The 24,613-nt window shown below is 39.7% G+C and overlaps 1 long non-coding RNA gene across 1 annotated transcript in view; it reads left to right on the forward strand.

The window, feature by feature from the left end:
• Nucleotides 1–24,613, forward strand: part of LOC140700693 (uncharacterized) — a 153,871-nt gene that overhangs the window by 59,618 nt on the left and 69,640 nt on the right. The window lies entirely within an intron of this gene.

A 24,613-nucleotide genomic window follows, 5' to 3' on the forward strand; every position in this document is an offset into this window, starting at 1 on the left:
CCCTTTCAGCACTTAATTGCCGCTAAGGTCAGAGACTTCAGCATGTCTATCTGTACTCTCTAAGTGGCAAGAGAGAAGCAAAGCCATGTGTTAGAAATGGGGGGTTTCCAGTGCAGTCAGGAGCAGAAACTAGTGGTTATAACCTGGGGACTGCATTCTAATGATTTTCCCTTTTTTTCCTCCCCTAATGTTGAAATATATTTAGAAAGATGACTGGCTAGAAAATATCCCTTAATTTCTGGCCAGATATATTACATGTATTATATAATATATTTCCTTATTAAGAAAGCATCATTTTTTTTTACTTACATGGACAAATAAGATCGTTTGCTATACCAATAACTCAGAGAATTTAAGATGTGGAGCTTTATTTTTTCAATTAACAGACTGTATTTTTAGAGCAGTTTCAGTTTTGCAAAAAATTGTTTGAGAAGTGCAGAGCATTTCCACATATACTCTCCTCTCTCTGCACACAGTTTCCCCTGTTATTTACATCTTGCACTAGAATGATACAAGATTCAGAGTTTTACCTTGGGAAGGTAAGTTCTTCCCAAGTGGCTTCTCCACCTCAGCAGTAACTCATAGCACAGCGATTTTTCCTGTGGGAATGAAGTGGGGAGGATAGAGCATTCTATGCAGAAGCATCAAAGAAAATATTATGGATCCATGCCAATACAAAGCTTTGATTAGAAACAACCATCAGAGTCTTAGAAGCACCTTTTTAATTAATTAGTGATGTGTAACTCCTGGTTATACAAAAGCTCAGGGGGGCAAGTAGGTCGAAGGGTAGAATGTTTTTGTTGGAAATACTCCTAGGGGGAGTACACGGTACCACGATTTAAGCAAAAAGTCAACCCTCTTTCCCCTAGATAATCTTTAATGGCCATGGAGAGGATAACCTTGGTTAAATGATATTTATATTAATAAAACATATTAAAAGGTCACCATTTAAAGGTATTCTCATGGCTTGTTATCTTTGCTTTTTTTAAAAAATTAAAAATTGTGGTAAAATATACGTAACATACAATTTACTATTTTAACTATTTTTAAGTACACAGTTTAGTGGCATTAAGTACATTTATATTGTTATGCAGCCATCACCACCATCCATTTCCATAACTTTTTACATCTTGCAGCATTGAAGCTCTGTACCCATTAAACAATAATTCTCCACTCCCTGCTACTCCCAGCTCCTGGCAACTACCATTCTACTTTCTGTCTCTATGAATTTGACTACTCCAGAGACCTCATGGACACGGACTTATACAGGACTTGACCTTTTGAGACTGACTTATTTCACGTAGCACAGTGTCTTCAGGGTTCATCTATGTTGTAGAATGTGTCAGAATTTTCTTCCTTTTTAAGACTGAATAATAATCCACTGTATGGATACACCACATTTTGTTTATCCATCCATCCAGAGGACACTCAGGTTGCTTCCACTCTTGTCTTTGTTTTGTAACTAGAAAGTTACTCTTTAGCTAGCTATTTGATATATTTTCAAGGAGCTCTGGCTTCCCTGAATTGTTCAAGAAAAAACAAATTTTCCAGTCAACAGCTTTCAGGTGCCAGAATTACCACCCATTTATGTTATGGTAACTCTAGAGATTGAGCTTTGAAGTTTTCCAGCATGCCCTGGAGGTGGATTTCACTTTCAAGACCAGATCTAGCTGGGGAAATAAACTGGGTGCTCACATAATGTTGAATTCGTATGTGAGTAGAGTGGATGGGGCAAGGGAGGGGAGCATCGGGAGATAGGATGGGAATGTTTGGCTGGGGCAGACTCGGAGCACTGAAACCAGACTCAGTGGGCAGGAAGTGGGAAGCCACTGAAGATTGCAGATAGTTTAGTATGTATCAATTACTTTATTTCTTTTCTATTTAACTTTATTTTTAATTATATAAAATGTTTACATGATTTCAAAATTTAAACTGTAAACTATGCTACATTAGGAGAGATCTAGCCCTGGGAACAAGGCGCTGCTAGCGGCGCACCCTCTCTGCGCCCGCCGCACCCTGCCTGACGCGGCTGCACCGACCGGCTCTGCTCTCCGCGCGTAAATTCACAAACATGAATGGATAACGACAGAAAACTGTATTGGAACAGTGGGAGTCAGCAATTTTGCACAGAAAGCTCTGGGAGATGTTGTTTACTGTAGTCTGTCTGAAGTTGGGACAAAATTGAACAAACAAGGTGAAGTTACTGAAATTAATGAAACTCTAGCAGAAAATCCAGGACTTGTCAACAAGTCTTGTTATGAGGATGGTTGGCTGATCAAGATTACACTCAGTAACCCTTTGGAACTAGATGAACTAATGAATGAAGAACTGTATGAGAAATACATAAAATCTATTGAAGAGAGAAAATAGAACCCTTAAATAAACTAGTTTGAAACAACTTAATCTAGCATAGTTGTCTTAAATTAGCGGTGGGTAGAAGATTTTTTAAAAGCAGCTTTTAGTAAAAGAGACTACTTTCAACAATATTACCAGAATAAAAATACCCCTTAGCTTACTAATGGCTTCAGATAAATACTATGCATCTTTTCACAGCACCCTATGATTTTTAGGCTAGGCTTCAGTTATAATACTCAGAATTCCTGAAATTATCTGTGGTAAAACTAGTTATAATGATAAAAAGTATGTAATTCAAGGGTAACATTGTCATCTTAAGCCTTATATAATATTGTAACTTGCTTACATCCATCCCTGGATGTGGGTGAAGATACTTAATGATCGTCCCACTGGAAATAACTGGCAGTAGAAAAAAGTTTTTGTTAGTTGTACAGTGTCAGATGAAGAACAAACAACGCTATCTTAACTTTGCAATATACTGTGTTTGCTGGTGCTATTTTTATACAGTGAAGCAACAGCCTTGCAGAAAAATAAACAGTTTCATAAAATATTCAACTTCTTAAAAAAAAAAAGAGAGATCTAGCTTCTATGCCTACACCCTCTCCTCACTGTTCTTTCCTTTCTTTGATAGGTGGTCTTTTTTTTTTTAGGTTTTGGTTTATCTTTCCATTTCTTCTTTTTGAAAACATAAGCAAATATGTATAAATATCAATCTTCTTCTTTTTTATTTAAGAAGTGAATACTATGTACATGCCTCTGAATCTTGCATTTTCACTTAAATTCCTTCCTATCAGTGCACAGAGATTTTCCTCATTCCTTTCTGTACCTGCATACTGCTCCATTGTATGAATGTATCATGGCTTACTCAACGTTCCTCTACTGAGGGGCGTTTGAGGGTTGTTTTAAATCTTTTGCTATTATGAATTGTACTTCAGTGAATGGGCATGTGCCTATATCATTTAATGTGTTGTTGGTGTGTCTTTAGGGTAGATTCCTTTGTCAAAGGTCAAGGCGTAGGCAGTTTTGCTGCATATTGCAGAAATACACTCCCCAGGGATTGTGCCATCTTTCATCTTCACTAGCAATGCACTCGAGTCTCTGTTTCCTCACAGTCATGCTAACAGAGTATGTTGTCAAACTTTCAGATTTTTGCCTATTTAATAAGGGAAAGTGGTATCTTGGTGGAGTTCTAACTCACGTTCACAAAAGTTACTAATATTTTAGGGATAAATCAGTGGGCCTTAACAAGTTCTTAAATGTTGAGGCCAATCACAGGGTGAGAAGAGTCAATGGATTGAAAGACCAAGGAGAAGCAAATATTGGGAGCAATTGGTTGTCTGAATTGCTCATGGGGCACTCATATGACTGTATCCATCAGGCCTTTGGAGCAAAGAAAGGGGTCATGATAGTCACATAAAGATTGTATGAGGTTGCCAAGCCTGGAAATATAGATGAGAGGAGGGGAAAGAGAATGTTATTTCCAGGACAGATGCAATTGGGTAAACCAAATCACCTACCTTCTCCATGCTCCCCTCCTTTTTAATTATTATTGAGATTTTAAATTTTATTATTAATATTATTATTATTTTCAGACTTAGAGGTGACAGACCTGCTGTCTACACTACTGGAGTACTTGAAAAGAGAATGACAAAGGAAAGGGCTCTAGTCCCTTGTCATTCAAAATATGGCCCAGGGATCCAGTAGTGTGGGCATTACCTGAAAGCTTGTTAGAATCCTGGAAGCTCAGGCTCCATCCCGAATCGGTGACTCAGATTCTCATGATGCACAGGTGATTCATGGCTTCTCCATGCCCTTTTGAGCAATTGAACTTTGCTAGAGGAGAAAAAACAAACAAACAAACAAACAAATGGAGTTGACAGGTTGTGCCTTAAATTTTTGGTCCCAAATTGTAACCGGATGCTTTACACTTCCTACCATGTTTCTCTAGTGGGATTTCTTCTTCCACACTCCCAAGGGGTTATTTCATACCTTCTTCCTCCTCTGCCAGTCTCTCACTCACCCTCCTGGCTTATTCTCAAATGCTGTCCTCCCCTATGTTATGTAAAAAATAAAAGCCATTAGATGGGAACTTCTTCATACTTTCACCACCAAGTTTATCACCATCTACACCCGTCTTTTCATTCTTCTTTAGTGTGTGTGATGGAAGAATTGTCCCTTTTTAGATCAGTTCTACCTTCCTCCCTTCTTCTTTTCTTCTTTCCTTTCTCCCTTCTTCCCTCTAGCTTCCTTCCTCCTTCCTGCCTTCCTCCCCCCCCCCCCCGCCGGGTTCCATCCTTTTCTCTAGGAGTCGGTTCCTTCGGCCATCTCCCTTGAACATCATCAATGGCTCCATCTTTTTGAATCCTTCCATCAGTAGACAGAATTAATCTGAAATCAGCTCTTTTTTTCCATTTTTTTATTGTGGTAAAATATACATACATAAAATTTACCATCTTAGCTATTTTTAAGTGTAAAGTTCAGTGGTATTAAATACATTCAAAATATTGTGCAACTGTCACCACCATCCACCTCTATTACTCTTTTCATCTTATAAAGCTGAAACTCTATATCTATGAAACAATAACTCACCGTTCTCCTGTCCCTTCAGCCCCTGACAACCACCATTCTACTTTCTGTCTCTATGATTTGACTTACTCTAAGTATCTCATTTAAATGGAATCATATAGTATTTGTCTTTTTGTAATTGGCTTATTTCACTTAGCATAATATTCTCAGGTTTCAACCGTTTTGTAGCATATATCAGTATTTCCTTCCTTTTTAAGGCTGGATAATGTTCCATTGTGTGTTTATACCACATTTTGCTTATCCATTCATCCATCGATAGAGACTTGGGTTGCTTCCACATTGTAGCTATTGTGAATAATGCTGCTAAGAATGTGGGTGTACAAATCTCTCTTTTATACCATGCTTTTAATTATTTTGGGTATATACCCTGAAGTGGAACTGCCAGATCATATGATAATTCTATTTAACAGCTTTTGAGGAATCACCATACTGTTTTCCACAGTGGTTACACCATTTTGTATTCTCATCAATAGTGCACAAGGCTTCCAGTTTTTTCACATCTGGCCAACATTAGTTATTTTCTGTTTTTTGGATAGTAGCCATCCTAAAGGGTGAGCTGGTACCTCAATGTATTTCTGATTTGCATTTCCCTAATGATTAGTGATGTTGAGCATCAGTTCATGTGCTTATTGGCATTTGTTGATATCAACTATCTTTAGAAAAACCGCCTTCCTTGCCTGCTTGTCCCACTCTAACCACTGTCCAATTTCTTTGCTCCTTTTAGAGTAAAACTTTTTAAGAGTTGCCTTCCTACTATCTCTATTTTTCTGCCCTCCATCCACATTTCAAAACACTCCAGCCTGGCCTCCAACTCCACTATACTACTGAAACTACTCTTGTCAAGGGTACCAGTGACCTCAGTGTTGTCAAATCCAATGGATGCTTTCAGCAAAATTTGACACAGTTGACCTCTTCTCCAACTTGAAACAGTCACTTCTTTTGGCTTTTGGGACACCATGCTTTCCTGGGTTTTCTCCTAACACGCTGGTCTACCTCTGCCTACCTGACCTCTTAGTGTTGAAATTCTGGGGTTCCTCAAGTTTCAGCCGTGGTCCTTTCCCTTCCATTCTTTCTCTTCCTCTCTCTCTGTACTCTTCTCTCTATCTCCTTCTTTCCTCTTCCCCCTCTTTTCACATCCTCTATCCTCTCTTTTCCCCTTCTTTCTCCTAAAACAAAGAACAACATTCTTTTAGAGGGAACATTCACTTTATATCCCCCATAGTTCTTCATTCCCTGTTGCCTTACACTCACCTTGTTTCATGCATTTACATTGTCTGCCTGGCTTCCGTGGGCATTTGAGTTTGTGATAACTCTCTTAGACCGTATATTATAGTTATTTATGTAAGCATTTCCCTCTGTTTCTTGATTTTATGTTCTCTAAGAGTTGTTCTACATCTGTGCTATTCTCAAAAGTGCCTAGCAAAGTGCCTTAAGAACAAAAGGAATAAAATTTATTGACTAAGATAAACAAGCAAGAAAATAAATACAGAAATACAAGGATTCTTGAAAATCTAAAATTAAAAACATTTTTATTCTGAAGAAGATCTATGTCTGGAACAGTGTTGGCCACCTGATAGGCATTCAGGGGTTTTGGTTAACTAATTGCATAGTTGCAGTCTGTACGTTCCTGATATGACAAAGAACTTAATAATTATCATCCCCACCATGTAAAAGTATGCTGAAGTATCTATATTTTAGAAGATTCAGATCAATTATATATTTTACTAGAAATAGAAATAAAGCTCAAAGAATGTCAGGATATCAAAAAAGTGTGATAGACTATTTAATGACTTTTGATTGAAAACAGAAATTCTGTTATGAATAAAACAAAGTGTTTTGCACTGAGATGAGTATATATTCCCTTTTTATGTATGGCTCAAAATTATTTTTATTAATATTGCTGAATGAAAATACTGATACTCTGGTCCAGGCCAAGTGTTTCAGACTAAAATGACCAATGCTGTGATTGAATTTTCAATAAAGAAAATTACCAATAATGGGAATTGAATAACAGGAAATAAAAATAATGATTTGGGGACCAAAGATATATATTTAGCTAAATAACTTTGGACAAGTCCTATACCTTTGTTTTCTCAGCTCTAAAATGAGAAGATTGGATTTAATTATCTTTAAAGTATTTTCCAGCTATCAAATCTCTGTACTTCTGTAATAAATAAATGCCCCCAATTCTGTGATCCTGATGGCTTTTCTAGTGCGTGCCTGGTTCTGTTAAGAAAAAATACCTAGTAAACCCTAATGGAAACCCTCTGTTAGAAAAAGGAGACAGAATTGAAGGACTTTGTACTTGCTTCCTCTATAGGTAGACTTCCCTGGTCCTTCCAGCAAAGAAAGGTGTGGTATTTGTAAAAAAGGGCAGGGTGGGCGAGAGGAAGAGAGATCAAAGAGAAAATGAGAGAAACGTTTTCTTCTTCCTCTGAGAGATGGTAGCTCTTCCACCCCTCTGAAGACTCGTCAGCACCTGCAGTGTGGACAGCACCAGATCTCCTCTAAAATTCTCACCCGCTAATCTAAGCCCAGGTTCCTGGAGTTCACTGATTAAGTGGTTTGCATTCTTGAAAGAAAGAAAGAAAGCAAGAGAGAGAGAGAGGAAGGAAGGAAGGAAGGAGGGAAGAAACCTGAAAGGGCCACACAGAGGGCTTCAAAGATAATAGTCTAGATCTTAAATTGGGTGCTTGGTCCAAGAATGTCACTTTTGTGATTTATATTATAACACATATTACATGAATTCTGTTGAGTCTATCAATTTTCCATGATAAAGTTTGTGAATTAAAAACATGTATCACATTAAAGCAAAATGAAGAGACATTTTCATTTAAAGAGAGACCTCACATCCAGAGGAATAATTAAGAGAGTATTATGTACCAATCCTAGAGAGATTCAATAAGAAATGTTCCTCCTTCCCTGATGTGCAAAGTAAGATGAGTAATCCCAGCAAGGTAGATCCCATGTGAGAACAAGAATATGGACAGGAAAATAGAAGATATTCTCCACTTTTATGGAGCCCAGAGAGGCTGGCTGGGATATGGCCAGGTCAGCATTTCAGCCAGGCTCCTGAGAAGTTCTACAAAGCAGAGGTCAAGAGTGTGATCTTGTCTTTAGAGCAGAGTCAGATGAGAACTCTTAGCGTGAACTCTAGATCCTCTTATGTTTTTGCAGTCAGGTTATGAGAATGAGCCTGAGAACCACATTGTCACTAACAGAGAACAAAACTTTGGGCAGAATTTTTATTGTGTGAAGTTCAGGAATGCTTTGTACTGCAGGCTTTACCATTTGAGTCTCTAATCATTTACTTTTATGCCTGAGGGAAGGTCCAGGGAGCCACTAGCTCTTCAAACCCTTCTAGACCTGCTGTTCATTTGTCAGTTCTCATCTGTACTTTCCTTATGGTTCTGCTAGACAGTGTAAACCATAAAGAAACTTTCCTTGGCTTGGTTACACTGGATTATCTAGGTTCCCTTACCACGTTACTTCACCTTCCCCTGGCCTTCCTGTTTCTCCTGCCCACTTTGGCATCCATTCCAAGTATTCAGAAGCTTTACTTGTGTAAGCAGAGTAAGTATTTATTAGTTCACATAGCTGAAAAGTCCATGGGTGGGGCTACCATTAGATCTGGCTTTATCAGGGATTCAGATGTTTTAGACTATCACTGCTCAATAGAGATATAATGTGAGCCACATGCATCATCACTTCAACATGTAATTGACAAAACTTATTAATGAGATATTTTATGTTCCTTTTTCATACTAACTTTAAAATTCAGTGTCTCTTGTACACTTACATCATGTCTCAGTCTCATTGCAAATGCTCAATAGTTACATGTGGCTGGTGGCTACCATCTTGGACAGTGCACATCAAGGTCTTATATCCTCTCAATTTCAAGATATGTGAGAATGATCTAGAGAATGTCTTCATAGAAGTCTGAGCAAAAGTTTTTTTTTGTTTGTATCTCAGTGGCTCTAAAAGAATTATGTGACCATGCTCAGCCAACATTATACCCAGGAAAAAAGTGATACACCCAATGATTTAGACCCCACCTCACCCAAATCACATGCTGAACCCCCAAAGTGCAGAGGAGGGATAGGCCTCACCTGAGCTCAATGTGTGAGATGGACATTTGTTATTTTTGGCCATTTGGTATTCATTCATCTGGCCTCAGATAGTAGTTTGGGAATTTTGTCCTCTCCATGTGGAGGAGGACTGGAAGGCAGACTGTTAATGGAATTTATATCTGGGAAAGGAGATTCTAGGGGTTGTAAAGGGCACCCTTTTATTGTCTGTTTTACATATTTCAGTTTTTAGTTTCTTGCTACTAGCATATATTATTTCATTTTTATTTTTGGTTTTAGAGAAGAGGATAGCTAAACTTAGATTTCCTTACTGTAAAATGGGGGCGTGGCCTAATACCCACGAGACCACATGTTTTGGTTTGCTTAGGATAGCCCCAGCTTACTCCTGTTATTACAGTGTAATTATTAATGGAACCCCCCTCACCTCCAAAGGGTCCCAGTATTGGAGCAGATGGTCACTCAATCTAATACTTTAAATCCATGATGGTTATTGATAAGGTTAATTCAGACTTTAAAACAATGTCTTGAGATAATAGGATGACTTATAGACAGCCCAATAAAAGGCAGATTATTCACATCTAGTGTTTCTGCATCCTCAGGGAGCAAGGCGTTTGAAGAGTTAATTTTTCTAATAACCAAGGCTTGCCCTTTTTTAAGCATCAAAATGTTTTTTAACATTAAACACTTTTGATGCAAATATTGCTCTGATATGTTATATATTTTCCTAACTTCTTAAGTAGAGTAAATCAAACATAATTGAACTACTTGTTGACACAAGTTATTGCAGGGCTTCCCTCCTGGTGGGCACTGCGCACTGGTATGTTGTGAATGGATTACAGGTGTGTGGAGATATGATCCCCCACCGCCCCATCTCCACCTCTCAGGGAAGCCAGGTGGGGCATGCGGGTGACAGAGGCCCCTGGATCAGTTGCCTCCAGCTGTTTCCCCCAGTGTGCCATCTAAACGTTCATTTTCCATGAGCATCTTGCTCGGAAAGAGCAAATTCTTGCTTTGTGTTATCATTCAGAGATCTGGCCGGGCCACCTGGTGTGGTCCTCCATCGTGGGTTATAGTGGGCACTTCCATTTATCCTTGAACTGAATTTCCCTGGATGGCCACTGCTCTTTGCTCTTTGTGACACTTTTCCTCTTTACTTGGCTAGTGATTGTCATTTCTTCTTTTTAAAATTTTAAAAATTATTTAATTAAAAAAATTTAAATTGAAGTGTAGTCAGTTGCAGTGTGTCAATTTCTGGTGTACAGCATAATGCCCCAGTCATTCTTTGTTCTTACGTTAGTTAGTGGTTTATGTATATATATGTAAAATTTCAATTTAGGCTGTAAATAATAATATAATTTTAAGAAGGCTATAAATAAATTACTGATGACAGCATCATAATGCAGTGTTATATGGAGGAAAAGAATATTTGGTAGACACACATGCACATACATATATATGTATACGAGGGGGAGGGGAGAAATTCAGAAAATGTGGAGGAGAGTTATACACGCCTTTCAAACCAATCTCATAAAGGTCAGTTGTCATGCTCTCTCAATGAATGGTCCCTTGTTACCATTCTGAAGCCAAATGCTCTTATGGTTGGACAACTGGTGTTAGCCAATAAGGCATTTCTGATGCTTTTGTGTTCTTGTGCAAGAGTGGACCTCTTCCAGCATTGTAAATACTCAATGGGCCACACAAAATCTTAACTACTATCATTCTAAGGCAGTATCACTCAGAAAGCAAGACCTTTGAAGTCTGACCTGGATTTGAATTCTGGTTCCAGCACATACTAGCTCTGTGCACTGGACAACTTTCCGAATTTCTCTGAGCCCCAGTTTTCTCACTGAGTTTTTGTGCTGATGAAATGAGAAAATGTTTGTAATGTCTCTGGCTTGTTGTAAATAATCACTGAATGATATTGTTCATTTCCCATTATTGTTAATAATTTTATAATTAATGGCCCTTGGAAAGACTTACCTTTGGGGAAATCATAATAAACAAGAAAACATAGGCATGATATTTTTTTGTTACTGGCCTAATTTTAAGTGATTAGTCACCTGTTGTATTTCTCCCTGAATAGTGACATGTATGAAAAGTTATGAAATTGGCTTAAATATTAGGCTAGAAATCTTCCAGAGTTATTTTATTCTTAGCTGTTGATGGAGTTTGTTGTGTAGCATCATCTTCTTTGCCAGGCAGTTGCACACTGGTAGGTACTTTCAGCCAGGCAGTTGTCCTGGGTTACAGCTGACTGAGCTATAGTTTATAGTTTATGAAAAATTAGTGCATCATTTGTATTTTACTTAGCTCCTATGGGTTTTTTTTCCTGCACCTGACATTTCTCAACAAACAACAGAGAGAAGTGTTCTGGGAACATAGGTCATGCCTAAAGCCCCTTGGGAAAGTTTCTAAGAGGACGATGATTTATCCTGACTACTGACTATACCTTCTGCTTGTTATTGCAAAAGATGCACAAGAACTTCATTAAACAAAGTAGGATTCTGGGTTCTACTCAAAGATGTAGAGAGCTAAAAAGAGAATTACTTTCAAACATACAATGAAAAAAAAATTGACCAACAGCAAGTTTACAGCTTTTCTTGAGCCTACTGAAGTATTGCCTATTCAGGTTGCTGGAAAACCAGCAGGTTCAGAACCTTGAAAGAGACAGGTATCCGCAGGGAGAAATGGGACATGAGCACTGACTTACCTGGGCGAGAAACAGCCAGACACCTGTAAGAATTCAGCTAGGATGGTTGTTGAGTAGGTGGAGTCTGGCTGAGTGCACACTGGCAACAGAGAGTGAATCTAGGGACCCCGAATCAAGGGGGGCTGTCGGTGCCCTCTGGTAGGCATCTTTCCATAACCCCCACCATGTGCTTACAGAAATGGTTGGGAGAGTCTACAGAAAGTCTCCCTTGTGCTGCTCAAGGAATGGAGGCTGCTGTGGGAGGGGCAAGAAACTACCTGGACCCTTCTCTTCTAGGAACAGAAGCCTTAAATTGTGTGGTGTGTGTGTGCAAGGGGAGGAGCATTGTTACCCTGCGGGTACTGGTGAAATCCTGTCGTTTCTGGAGCAAAGGAACAGGAAGGAACTCTTGACCCCTAGGATAAGGGCAGGTATAAATGCTAGACTCAGAAGTAACCCAGAGGAGGGGTGGGATCACTGAGGAGGCTCAGCGATGTGGTGCTTGTCTAAGGCTGAGGCTTAATCAGAACAACAGAGAACACTTCCTTCCCTCCTCCACCTCCAAACCAGGCAAGCAAAAGAAGACAGAATAGATAAAAATCAAACAGCAAGATGAGTAGACTTTAATTCAACCAGATCACTAATCACACTGAATATGAATGGTCTGAATGTACCAGTTAAAAGATAGAGATTGTCAGATTGGATTAAAAAAGCAAGGCCAAACTATACACTGTCTATGGGAAATTCACTTTGACTATAAAGGCAGATAGGTTAAAAGTAAGAAAATAGAAAAAGATGTGCTGTGCAAACCAAAATAAAGCTGGAGTCATTATATTAATATCAGCCAAAATAGACTTTAGAACAAGGACTATTCTCAGGGCCAAAGAGGAACATTAAACAAATAAAAAGGTTTCAATTCTCCAAGAAGAAATAACAACCCTAAATATACACGTACTGTACAACAGAGTTCTGGAATATGTAATACAAAAGCTGATAGAATTGAAAAGCAAAATAGACATGTTCACAGCTACAGCTGAAAATTTTAGTGCTCTTTTCTTAGTAAAAGATAGAACAAGTAGGAAAGAATATCAATAAAAATAGTGACCTGAACAGCATTATCAAACAACTTCACTTAACTGACGTTTATAAAACACTCTACCCAGAATACATTTTTCTGTAGTGCATATGGAACATTAACCACAGGATACTATATTTTAGGCCATCAAATAAGCCTTAACAACTTTAAAAGCATAGAAATCACAGAAAATATGTTCATGAACCATAATGTAATTAAATCTGGACAAAGCTGTATCTGGAAAATTCCCAAATATATGGACAATACACAACGTAGGTCTAGAGATCCTATATGTAAAAAAGGAAGAAGTGGAAGTATTTTGAACTGAATTTGTGAGGTGCTGCTAAGTCAGTGCTTGAGGGGAGGATTATAGTGTAAAATGATTTATATTAGAAAAGAAGAAAGGTCTCCAATTGGTGATAGAAGCATCCACCTTAAAAAAAAAATACCCTAGAGAAAGAAGATCAAATTAAAACTAAAGCAATTGGAAGGAGACAATAAAGATAAGAGCAAAAATCAATTAATTGAAAACAGAAGCAATTCAGAAATATTAAACCAAAAGCTGGTTCTTTGGAAAGATCAATGAAATTTATTGAGCCAGACTGACAACCACTAAGATGGCCTAGAAACAATGCATTTCAGTAGCAATGAGCACACCCAGTGCCCAGATCTTGACTTCTAAATGCCATATCCAATAAAAGGAACCAATTGGTAAACTCCATGACTGAGTAGGGAAAATTCAAGATGATCCTGGAGCACCTTGTGTTGCCACCGAGTAAGGAAGTGCTAATCAACAAGACAACAGCAGGATTGTGTCAAACACAGGAACCAGCATGAAAGAATTCCCAGTGGCCAAAGCAGGGACAATTTTAGAGTGAATGAATGAATAAACAAACAAAAAACCAAATAAATAAATAGAAATAAATCTGGTTATAACTCAAAGAATAAAATAAATACCTATGAGTCCATACTGATAAAAATAAATGTTGGATAAGCTGGCTATTTCATAGGGAGAAAGGGCAACTCTTCTTTACAGAAGAATTCCAGTGAATAAATATAGAGGGATGAGGGAAATGGAAAAATCACCTTTAGAATACCATAGTCTACTGCTACAGGTGGATCACCTGTTAAGTGCTAAAATTAGTGGGTGACAGCTTAAGGAGAAGACAGACATTTCCATAGTCTCAAAGTACCCTCCCCCAATATTTATTAACTTCAAAGGGCAAAACAGTGACTTTACACTGAAAAACCTGACAGACACTACGTTAACCAAGAAATCAAGGTTACTGTCACTGGTAATAAGACATACTGACATCATGCCCCCTTTCCCCAGTTTGTTGTTCTAAGAGTGCACATCACTTCTAGGGTATTCTGGCCACAAGCCCCTAACTCCAGTCTAATCATGAGAAAACATCAGACCAGCCTAAAGTGAAGGACAGTCTACAAAATACCTGACCAGTGTGTTTCAAGTGTCAAGGGCATAAAAGACAAGGAAAGACTGAGGAAGAGTCTCAGCTCAGAGGAGACAAAAGAGAAATGACAACTACATGCAGTGTGGGATCCTAGATTGAATCCTGGGACAGAGAAAGGGCCTGAGTGGAAAAACTGGCTAATGAGAGAAAAAACTGAACTGCAGTTCAGTTAATAGGATTGCACTGATGTCAATTTCCTGGCTTTGCACATTGTACTGTGGTTATTTATGTAAGATGTAAGCATCAGGGAAAACTGGGTGAGGGGTGTATGGGAGTACTTTACATAATCTTCACAACTCTTCTGTAAGTCTAAAATTATTTCAAAATGAAAAAAACAGAAGTTGGGAGAGCTTTTGATAAAATAGCCCCAATGGAAGAAATAAAGGCTCCTTTGTGTTATAAGGAAATAGAATGGACACCTTTGGACTGTAAGTGGGACTTGTAGGAGAATATCTTGCATGCTCCCTGGACCCCCACGTGACTCACCGCTCTCTCAGTCAGAGTTTCTGATGGCGTTGTGTAACCCAACTTGTTTGAAGATATTCAGTTTTTAGGGATGTTCTTGAACCTTGTATCTTACTTTGCCTTTTTTTTCCTATCTCAGCAAGGTCTTGGAAATGATGATGACCTTAAAAGTCATTTTTAGAAAACTGCTTTTGATAAAAGGCTGATTTTCTTTATCCTTCTAAGAGAAGGATGAAATTGTTTCTCTTCTCTTCTTTCTTTTACTGACTGGGGTCATTGTGAGGAGGGGGTGCAAACTGACTGTCCATCTTCTGAGGTCATCTGTTCCTAGCCAACTTGGCTTGTGCTTATTTGCTTTGAAGTTGAGTTTGCAGGGAAGCCTGGTTGCTGCTCTTCTTTTCTGCTTATACCACGCTGTTTCACACATTTATGTTGTTTGCTGGGCCCCTGAAGGCATGTGCGTTCTTGACCCCAGGTGAATGGAATAAGTTACATATAATTTCTGGCGTTTGCTCATGATCTTTGCTAGTCAGAGCTCTTTTTCAGTCTGACCAAAATTTCTCATCCTGCCCCTGTCATTCTTTAGATTCCTCTGTGGGGTTGAGGCCTCTGATTTGCTGTATTTATTATTATTATTATTATTATTATTATTATTATTATTATTATTATTATTATTATTATTATTATTATTAATTGAAGTATAGTCTGTTTATGATTTGCTTTTTATTATGACTTTTCCTTATTTGTCCCTGCAGCAGTCTCAGGTGGGCTGTGGGTTGTCAGAAGAGAACCTCTCCCTGCCCTGCACCCTGTACACACATGTAGAGTCAATGTCACCAGGATATGCAAACTGTCCAGAAGCCAGGTGGTCACATGGGATGGGAGCTGTGAGGTCTGTCTCAGTTGGCACCCATTTGGGGCATGTGAATGCCATGTCACTGGCTGCCCAAAGAAGGGTCTCACCAGGTTCAAGAAGCTTGTTTTGTGTTACACCTCATTCTGCACTAGAAGCTTCTCTAATATTCTGCCCTGGACCACTGAGGTCCCTGATGGGCTTCCTCATGTCTTAGGTATAAGAGGTAAAGGGAAGTTTTAGAACCAATGCTATAAGGTTTTGTTTGTCGTGTGTGTGTGTGTGTGTGTGTGTGTGTGTGTGTGTGTGTGAGAGAGAGAGAGAGAGAGAGACTTTAGAGTCCAAATAATCTAATTTTAAGTAACCAGAAGCAAGAAGGCAGGTGCACATTGGCCTCAGATGGTTTTTGTGTGTGGGTGTGCACTGGAAACCACCCCACCAAGGTCCCCAAACAGGCCGAATGATTGTAAGAAGGGATTGTATTTTAGACACCAGCCTCGGCGTTGTTTCACCCTAACTGATGAAAGCTCTCAAGAAAGTTAGGAGAAAATCACCATTAATTAACTTCAGTTGGCTCTTGTCTTGAGCATCACATTAAGAGTCATCTGACCTTCCATCTGGCAGGCAGGTCATCCTTTTCATCATGATTTGGTAACTTATTTTCTACCTTTGTCATGACATTTTCCTTCTTTATCTTTGGAATAGGAAAGAGCATGAGGTGGAAATCAAATGGACCTAAGGTTTAATCCTCATGCTGACATTTACTTGATGGTTTGCCCTTGACAAGAGACACAAGCCTCATTTTCATCATCTGCAAATAATTGGGGGGGGGGAAATCTGCCTTAGACGGTTATAATAAGAATAACATATCCCTATTTTACAGATGAGGAAACCAAGGCAGGGAAGGATTAAGCAGTTGACTCAAGGTCCCACAGGGTTTGAGCCCAGACAGTCTCATGCTACTCAGAGCCTGTCTGCTCAGTCCTTCTGCCATACAGCTCTGCAGAAGGCCAACATGCACTTACTTCTCAACTGTCTAAAGATGGCCCAGGATAGAGGTTCCTGAAAATACTGTCCACTGTCCTATATTGGACAATTCTTGAGTTAGGTGCCTGGAGTATTTTCATCTTTGACTCTAAGTCTTGCAAGGAATGCTGACACTGTACTCACCAGTTGTCCAAAGGGAGGGGGGCTGCACTTGGACTTCGGCAAAGAGAGATTTGTATGGACTCTCTTTTCAGCAGTGTTTATGGATAATGGTTTTCTGCCCCAACAGGTGATATTTATAGTTACTGTTTCAAAAAATTAGGATTAGTACTTTAAAGATAAATGAGTGAGTGAATGAATAAATAAAATATTTAATAAATGAGATAACAATGGGGAGGTTTGCAGCAGAGGGACTGGAACACAGTAAGCTCTTCATAACTGCTTGTCTCCATCCTCTCCAGCTTCTGCTTCATTTGATCTTAGTTTAATCTGTTATTTCCTTCCTTCGCAAACCAAGGTCACAATCCTCTCCATTACTTTATACTTAACATTGATCAGGTGCTTTGATGAGCCCTGTGTTTAGTTTGCGTGCTACACCTAAAGTGCTTTTTGAAGAGCGACATGAAATTAGAAAGGCCAGAAGCTACTTCGGATGACAGAACTGGGTCCCAGGTGTCAAGGTAAAATGATGGACTGATGCGAACAAGGTCAGTGCAAGGTCTTGTGACGGCGTCCGGAAAATTAACTGCATGATTGCAGAACGGGGGAGATGTGTGGCTTAGCAGCCACAAACATAAAAAAATACTTGGGAGTTAAAATTGGTGGTTGTATTGGATAGGGCACAGATTCAGTTGCTGTCAGAAAGACCTAAAATAACAATGGCTTAAATAAACTAAAAGTTTATTTCCCTCTCATGGACCGAGAATAATCAGTACTGGGTGAAATGGCAGCACCAGAAACCCGGGGTCTGTCTGTCTTTCTGCTCATCCACATGGCTGTCAGGTCCACATTCCAGCCAATGGGAAAGGGAAAAGAAGGGGAGGGCATGGTCCTTCCCTTTATGAGCAGGACTACAAAATTACACTCCAGTTGGCTAAAACCTAGCCTCCTGGCCACACCTTCCCACAAGGGAGACTGGGAAATGTAGTCCTTAACTGGTAGCCATGCTCCTGTCTAAGAATTTTATTCATAGGTAAGAAGGGGAGGAAGAATGGATACTGACTGAACAATTAGCAGCCTGACAGTTAAGTAGGTGTGGTACAGTAGTGCAATTTGTTTGCAAAAAAGTCTTGGGCAATATTACATTTCACTGATAGAACTAGAGGATCTTGTAGAATAGGAATTGGCAATTTTTTTTTTCTGAAAAAGTCTACATAGTAAATATTTTAAACTTTGCAGGCCATATATAGTCTATGTTGCAAATTCTTTTCTGTTTTTGTTTTTACAATATTTTAAAAATGTAAAAACCATTCTTAGCTCACAGACTATTAAAAAAATAGAGCCTGCATGGAGGGCTATGATTTACCAACCCCCGTTCTGAAACAAGGGTGGTGAGAAGCCTGGGATCACGCCTAAAGTTGTGCAGGAATCCATCCAGAGAAGATGATCGGGATGGGGCATGGACTCAGGACAAATTTGCAAGAGCAGTGATTGGAGGCATTGGTTACTTTTAGTCTGGGGAAGCTGAGACGCCTGATGGCACGATTGTCTTTAGAGATCTGAATGACCGTCAGATGGTTAGGAGAGACCCTTGTTTTGTATGTATCCAAAGGGAAGAACTAGAATCAGTGAGAGGATGCTCTGGGAGACAGACTGCAGCCCACCATAAGGAAGGACTTCCTCATTATTATTTATCATTTATGGAGCCCTTATTGCCAGGCACCGTTCTAAGCCCTTTACATAGATGGTCTCACTTTATCCTCAGTAGCACCATCAGATAGGTACCATTCTTGCCTTGACTTTATGGATGAGAGAAAGCAGCATTAGAAGGTTATATAACTTGCCCAGGCACACATACTGCTAAGTGGTAGAGCCATAATGACTACAACTTTCTGCCGCCTGCTTGCATGCAAACTAAATGACATTACGTATGTATGTAATTTAGCAGTGCCAGGCACATATAAGAATTGTTGCTGGTAGTAATAATTCTTACAATCCTGAGGAGGTACTGCCTCTCATCGTGGTGGTTGTATTAGTGTCCTTTGGCTTCTATACCAAATGACCACAAACTTTGTGGCTTAAAATAACATACCTATTTGCTTAGTGTTCTGGAGGCCAGAAATCTGAAATCAGTTTCTTTCACTGGGCTGAGTTCAAGGTGTCAGCAGGGCTGTGCTCCCTCCAGAGCCTCTAGGGGAGGATCTGCTCCTGGCTTCTTCCAGCTTCTAGTGGCTTCTGGGTTTCCTTGGCTTGTGGCTGCATCACTCCAGGTCTTGGCCCCTGTGGTCACATTTCCTTCTTTTTTCTGCCTTCAGCCTCTCTCTTACAAGGATACTTTGGTTACATTTAGTGCCGTCCCAGATAATCCAAGATGATTTCCCCATCTTAAGATCTTTCAATTAATCACACTTTTGCCATATAAGGTAATATTCACAGTTTCCAGAGATTAGGAAGCAGGTGCATTTGAGGGCCATTATTTAGTCTGTCACGGTGGTGTTCAAGCAGACCGAATAACCGCTATTTTTCTTTTCTTTCCACCACTGGAAAAAAAAAAGCCCCAGCAACTTTAAATATTCTGTGATTTATTGGTCAATCATAGCATCTGGTTTTCCTTGTGGTATATTTTTATGTGTGAATACAGAGTATACTTTGTATATTTTGGATAAAGTCTGAATTAGAAGCAATACAGACATTTTTTTCAAATAGCCACAGTCTGACACTATTGAATAAAACATTCTTTCTCCCGTTGATTTAAAATTCAGTTTTTAGCATTTACCTATCACATAGAGAACACTATACTTGAATCTGTTTCTTGACTTCGTTAGTCCCATCAGTCCATTGTGTAGGTTTCTGCAGCTGTGCTGTATTGTTTTGTTTACTGTGGCATTTATATATTTACGTATATATTCGTAGTTGATAAATTCAGTCTCCCTCTATTCGTCTTTTTCACTTTTCTTGGCTAATGGCTCTTCTCCTGTTTTCTTTGTCATTGTGTGTTTGAACTTAAAAAAATTCCTTATTATCATTTCAATGTGGTCTTGGGAAGAGAGGTAATAGATGGAATTGTAATTGGCTTCCACAGTGATCCTCCCACCCTGTTTTTAATTCTAGTGATTTTACTTACCCATTTCCATTGAGATTTTCCAGTGCTTTCAGCTGAATTTATATGAAAGTTTAATTCCAGATTACCTGATTTCTTCCTTCTTTTCTTTCTTTTTTCCTTCTTTTCTTTTCTTTCTTTTCCTTCCTTCCTTCCTTCATTCCTGTTGTTACAATTAAATTAAACTTTACAACCTCATTATCAGTTATTTTTTACTTAACCATACATTTATTGGCTTTATTACTCATTACATTTTCTTATATAACATATCTTTTCTTGAGCTTATTATTCTGGCTTCATTTTTCCCTTGGCTAGAACAGATCTTCAAGTAATCTTTTTTTAAAAATTTAATAAAGGGTATTTCTGTGTCTTTGAACATGCCTTTCTTTTGTCATCACATGTGACAGAAATTATAGTTTGGCAGCTGGTAGAATTCCTGAGTTACAATAATATTTCCTTAGAATATTATAAAAATTGTGCCACTGCCTTTTAGCCTAGTGTTGTAGGTATGAAGTATGATGTCAGTCTGTTTTTCTTCCCTTTTAAGCAGCCTGATTTTTCTCCCCTCTCAGGAATCTTGTAATTGTTTCTCTTTACTCTTGGAGTATCAAACGACATCTAGAATTGTGTGTTCTTTCAGTAATCCTGCTGCTCAGCACTCAATAGGCCCATCTGATCTAAGTCCTAAAGTCTCTCATCAGCTCGAGGAAATATTCTGTTTTTCCTTGATTATTGTTTTCCCTCTTCCTTAATGATGTTGTCTCCTTCCAGAACTCCTATGAGACTAACATGGGATATTCTGGACTTCCCTGTTATATCTTGTATCTGATTATTAATCTCTTTTTCTTCTTCTGTTTTTTTTTATTCCCTTCTTCTTCTCCTCCTTCTCCTACATAGGAGTACCCAAATACATAAAACAAGTACTAAGTTAGACATAAAGGGAGAAACTGATGGGAATACAGTAATCGTAGGAGACTTTAACATGCCACTAACATCACTGGACAGATCTTCAGACAGAAAATCAATAAGATGACAGAGATACTAAATGATACAACGAAACAGTTAGACTTAATTGATATTTTCAGGACATTACATTCCCCCCAAACAGAATATACATTCTCTTCTAGTGCACATGGAACATTCCCTAGGCTAGACCGCAAAACAAGCCTCAACAAGTTTAAGAGGATAGAAATTATTTCAAGCATCTTTTCTGACTACAGCGGCAGGTAACTAGAAATCAATCACAGGAAAAAAAATGTGAAAAAGATGACTGCATGGAGACGAAAAATATGCTATGAAAAAAACCAATGGTTCAATGATGAAATCAAAGAAGAAATTAAAAAATGCCTTTAGACAATGAAAACATAACCACACAAAATCTATGGGGTACAGCAAAAGCAGTCCTGAGAGGAAAGCTCATAGCAATGCAGGCCTTCCTCAAAAAATAAGAACCATCTCAAGTAAACAACCTAACCTACCACCTAAAACAACTAGAAAAAGAACAAACAAAACCTAAAGTAGGCAGAAGGAAAGAAATAATAAAGATCAGGGGGGAAATAAGTAGAATAGAGATTTAAAAAACAATAGAAAAAAATCAGTCAAACCAAGAGCTGGTTTTTTGAAAGAGTAAACAAAATTGACAAACCTCTGGCCAGGCTCACCAAGAAGAAATGAGAGAGGACACACATAAACAAAATAAGAAATGAAAATGGAGAAATTACAACCAATACCACAGAAATACACAAAAATAATAAGAGAATACTATGAACAACTATATGGCAGCAAACTGGACAATTTCCTTCTCCTCCTTTTTGGTGGCATAACAAAATGAGCTAGGGTCTTGCCGCTATTTAGACTTTGACTTCTTCCCATAGCAGGGACAAACTTCCCACTTTCCAAAGATGCTGTGGAATAATTGCCATCCTCTGTGGACAGAACCAGCCTAGTTCCTGATGCCCTTTTATTTGCCTCTGAGTTGGTGCCTGTGACCCTCTTTCAATCTTTGATCCTCTGAGCTTGGGGTTTTCCAGGACCCTTTTCTGGCAGCCTGTGCACTTTCTTCTTAGGGGGCCTGTGCAGACTCATGCATGAGTTTATCAGCACCAATCAGCTTTTCCTCACCCACCTCTCACCTGCTTTATATCTTCCCCTTATTCTTCAAAATGCATGCTTTATTGATGGCACCTTTCTCTGGTTCCTAACACTGCCACTAATGTTTTGGTCATATAAATGTGGGGCTTTGTTTATGTTTATGTTTTGTTTTTTGAAAGAGAGGGAAGGAGCAAATGTCCTCAATTTGCTATCCTCAAAACCAAAAGCCCCAGAGTGGAAACAGCAGAGGTGAATTGAAGCATCACATGCATGGCTGGACTGGATGACCTTTCAGCCACATCTAGCTCTGGGAGGCTTGTCTCTAAAGTCTAAAGAAAAAAGCAGCATAATTAAAGGTTTGAGAAACAACTGTTACACAGAAGTCCAGAGAGATAGGGTTTAATTTAGCCAGAAGAACAGAGTGAGGTGAGACTTAAATGGTGAGTCACGCTGAACCTGCTAAAGATACAGCAGGAGGGACTAAGCTGAAATTACAGCCAAAGTGATTCAGGTTGGTCACTACGAAGACCATTTAACTCTTAAACATTTGTGTGGCATCACAAGGCATTGAGTAGCCAAGTTAGGAAGGCTTCCTTTTCTGGTGAGTTTTCCTGGAGGATTAAGAGCTGTTCTGTTTAAGGGAAAGGGGTAGACTGAATTGTCTTCTGGTTTCCCTGACGGTGTTGAAATATGATGATTATGACACCTTGGTGCACGTGATATTAGATGGGACATAAAGAGCAATGGCAGATAAACTCCTGAGTGTCACCAATCTTATTTTCACCAGCCTTACTGATCATTTTTATTTTTCAGTGTGAGGCGAGACTGTTTTTGTCAGGAACAATTTCTCCAAATCTTTTAAACCGAATGGAGACATCCTTCCCCAGCATGCTGGGAAGAACAGGAATTTCAGTGGCTCCCTCTCTTCCTCCACTTGGAGGCAGTTCAGCTCCCAGTGTCACTGGAGACTCCCTCCCCATCCCCTGGAGGTCCCCTCCCCCAGGGCCGAGTAGAGAGGCAAGCAGGGAGGAGAGGGCCTGGGGCGGGACCAGGGAGAGGAGTGACAGGCTCCCTGTGGTAGGTCTGCGCCTTGTCACTGAGCCTCCTGGGCTCAGGTCTGTGGTGGCCGCGGGAGAGCCGGTTCCAAGCTGTGTGGCTGGTGACATTTCCGGCTGCCAGTGCCCAGCCAATCAGTGACAGGCCAAGCCAGCTTGGGCGATGACACATGAAATATGATAATTTTCTGCTAAAGAGCCCTGGCAGCTGGGAGAGAAGGGTGTGTGTGTGTGTGTGTGTGTGTCTGGGATGGGACAGCGCAGACAGTGGTTGGGAAGGTGACAAGGCATTGGCTGCAGTGGCTTGCCCAGGGAAGGTGGGCTCTGAGGCTAGGGCTAGAGGGACGTGCAGGGGAGTGGCTGTAGGAACCCTGGGCTTGCCCTTCAGGTAAGCAGCTGCAGCTGCCTCCGGTGGGCGGGAACCAGAGGACCAGCAGCCCAGCGCCATTCTGAGCTCCGCAGCTCAGGGGGTGGGAAAGAAACTGTAGACATTTTCCTGCCTTTCCAACGTAAGTGAGGTCAGGAGTTTGGTTTCTTCTCAGTGCTACTTCTTTAAGAGCCAAAACAAAGCTGGAATGTTACACCTTCTGGGTGGCTGAAGCACAAATAATAATTAAAAATAAATCTGGTTGTTAATCCTCAGCCCCACTCCCCATTTTTCTACCTCCACACTTATCTTAGCCCTGAAAAAAAAGTAAAAAAAAAAAAACCCAAACAAAAAACAAAATCCAAAAGCTACAACCAAACAAAACCCATCTCGTTAACCAAATCTTGAAAAAGGGCTTAAGTCTGAGTCTTAGAAACTCTAAAGGTTCAGGTGGTAGTTTTGATTCCAGATTCTAGTTGGAAAAAAAAAAAAAACCCCAAAACACCACAATGTGTCTTGGAATGAGATCTGGCCCTAGATGACATTATAGTTTAGAAGGAGTACCAGAGTTTGAGGACACTGCAGGCTACAGGGCAGGGCCGGGCCAGAAGTGCCCTGTGGTTGACACAGAGGTGGCCAAGACCCCCGCCTCCTTCAGCTGCCCTGGCAGGCTTCCTGGCCCTTTATCAGCAGTCAGGGGCTCCTGAGTGGTGACACCCATGCTGACAAGCACCCTTGCATTGTCTGACCCTGTGAACATATGTGTTCAGAAGTGAAGGATGGTAGTGTTTACATAACATGCTGATTAGTCACTGAGGAACTCATCACTGTAATAAATATGTGTCTAGTTTTATGCCTTGCGTTTGGGCACTCTCTCCCTCCCTCTCTTTATATATATATATATATATACACATACACACACACACTTTTGTTAAAAGGCACCGCTGAATGAAATCATTATCTCTGCGTGCAATCCTGCCCTGTGGCTTTCAGCTTGGGACCGGCTTCCTACACTTGGAGTGGTAGCTATTCAGAAGTGATAATTGGTGTACTGTATCTTTAAAAGGTTAAAACCCCTTTCAAAAAAGGTCTGAACTCGTAGTGGAAAAGGCAGGCGAGGCAGGGTTGTCTCTGGCTTCAGAAAACAGCTGCTGATTAGATTCCATGTCTGCGGGCTGAATTTATTCCGTGTTTTTCAGCAGCAGGAATTCAAGAGGGATGCTACTGTTTGGGTTTCTGATCGTGATTTATATTTATTCAGAGGAATAACA

This window comes from Vicugna pacos, chromosome 13 (assembly GCF_048564905.1).
Source record: "Vicugna pacos chromosome 13, VicPac4, whole genome shotgun sequence".
Lineage (NCBI taxonomy): Eukaryota > Metazoa > Chordata > Mammalia > Artiodactyla > Camelidae > Vicugna > Vicugna pacos.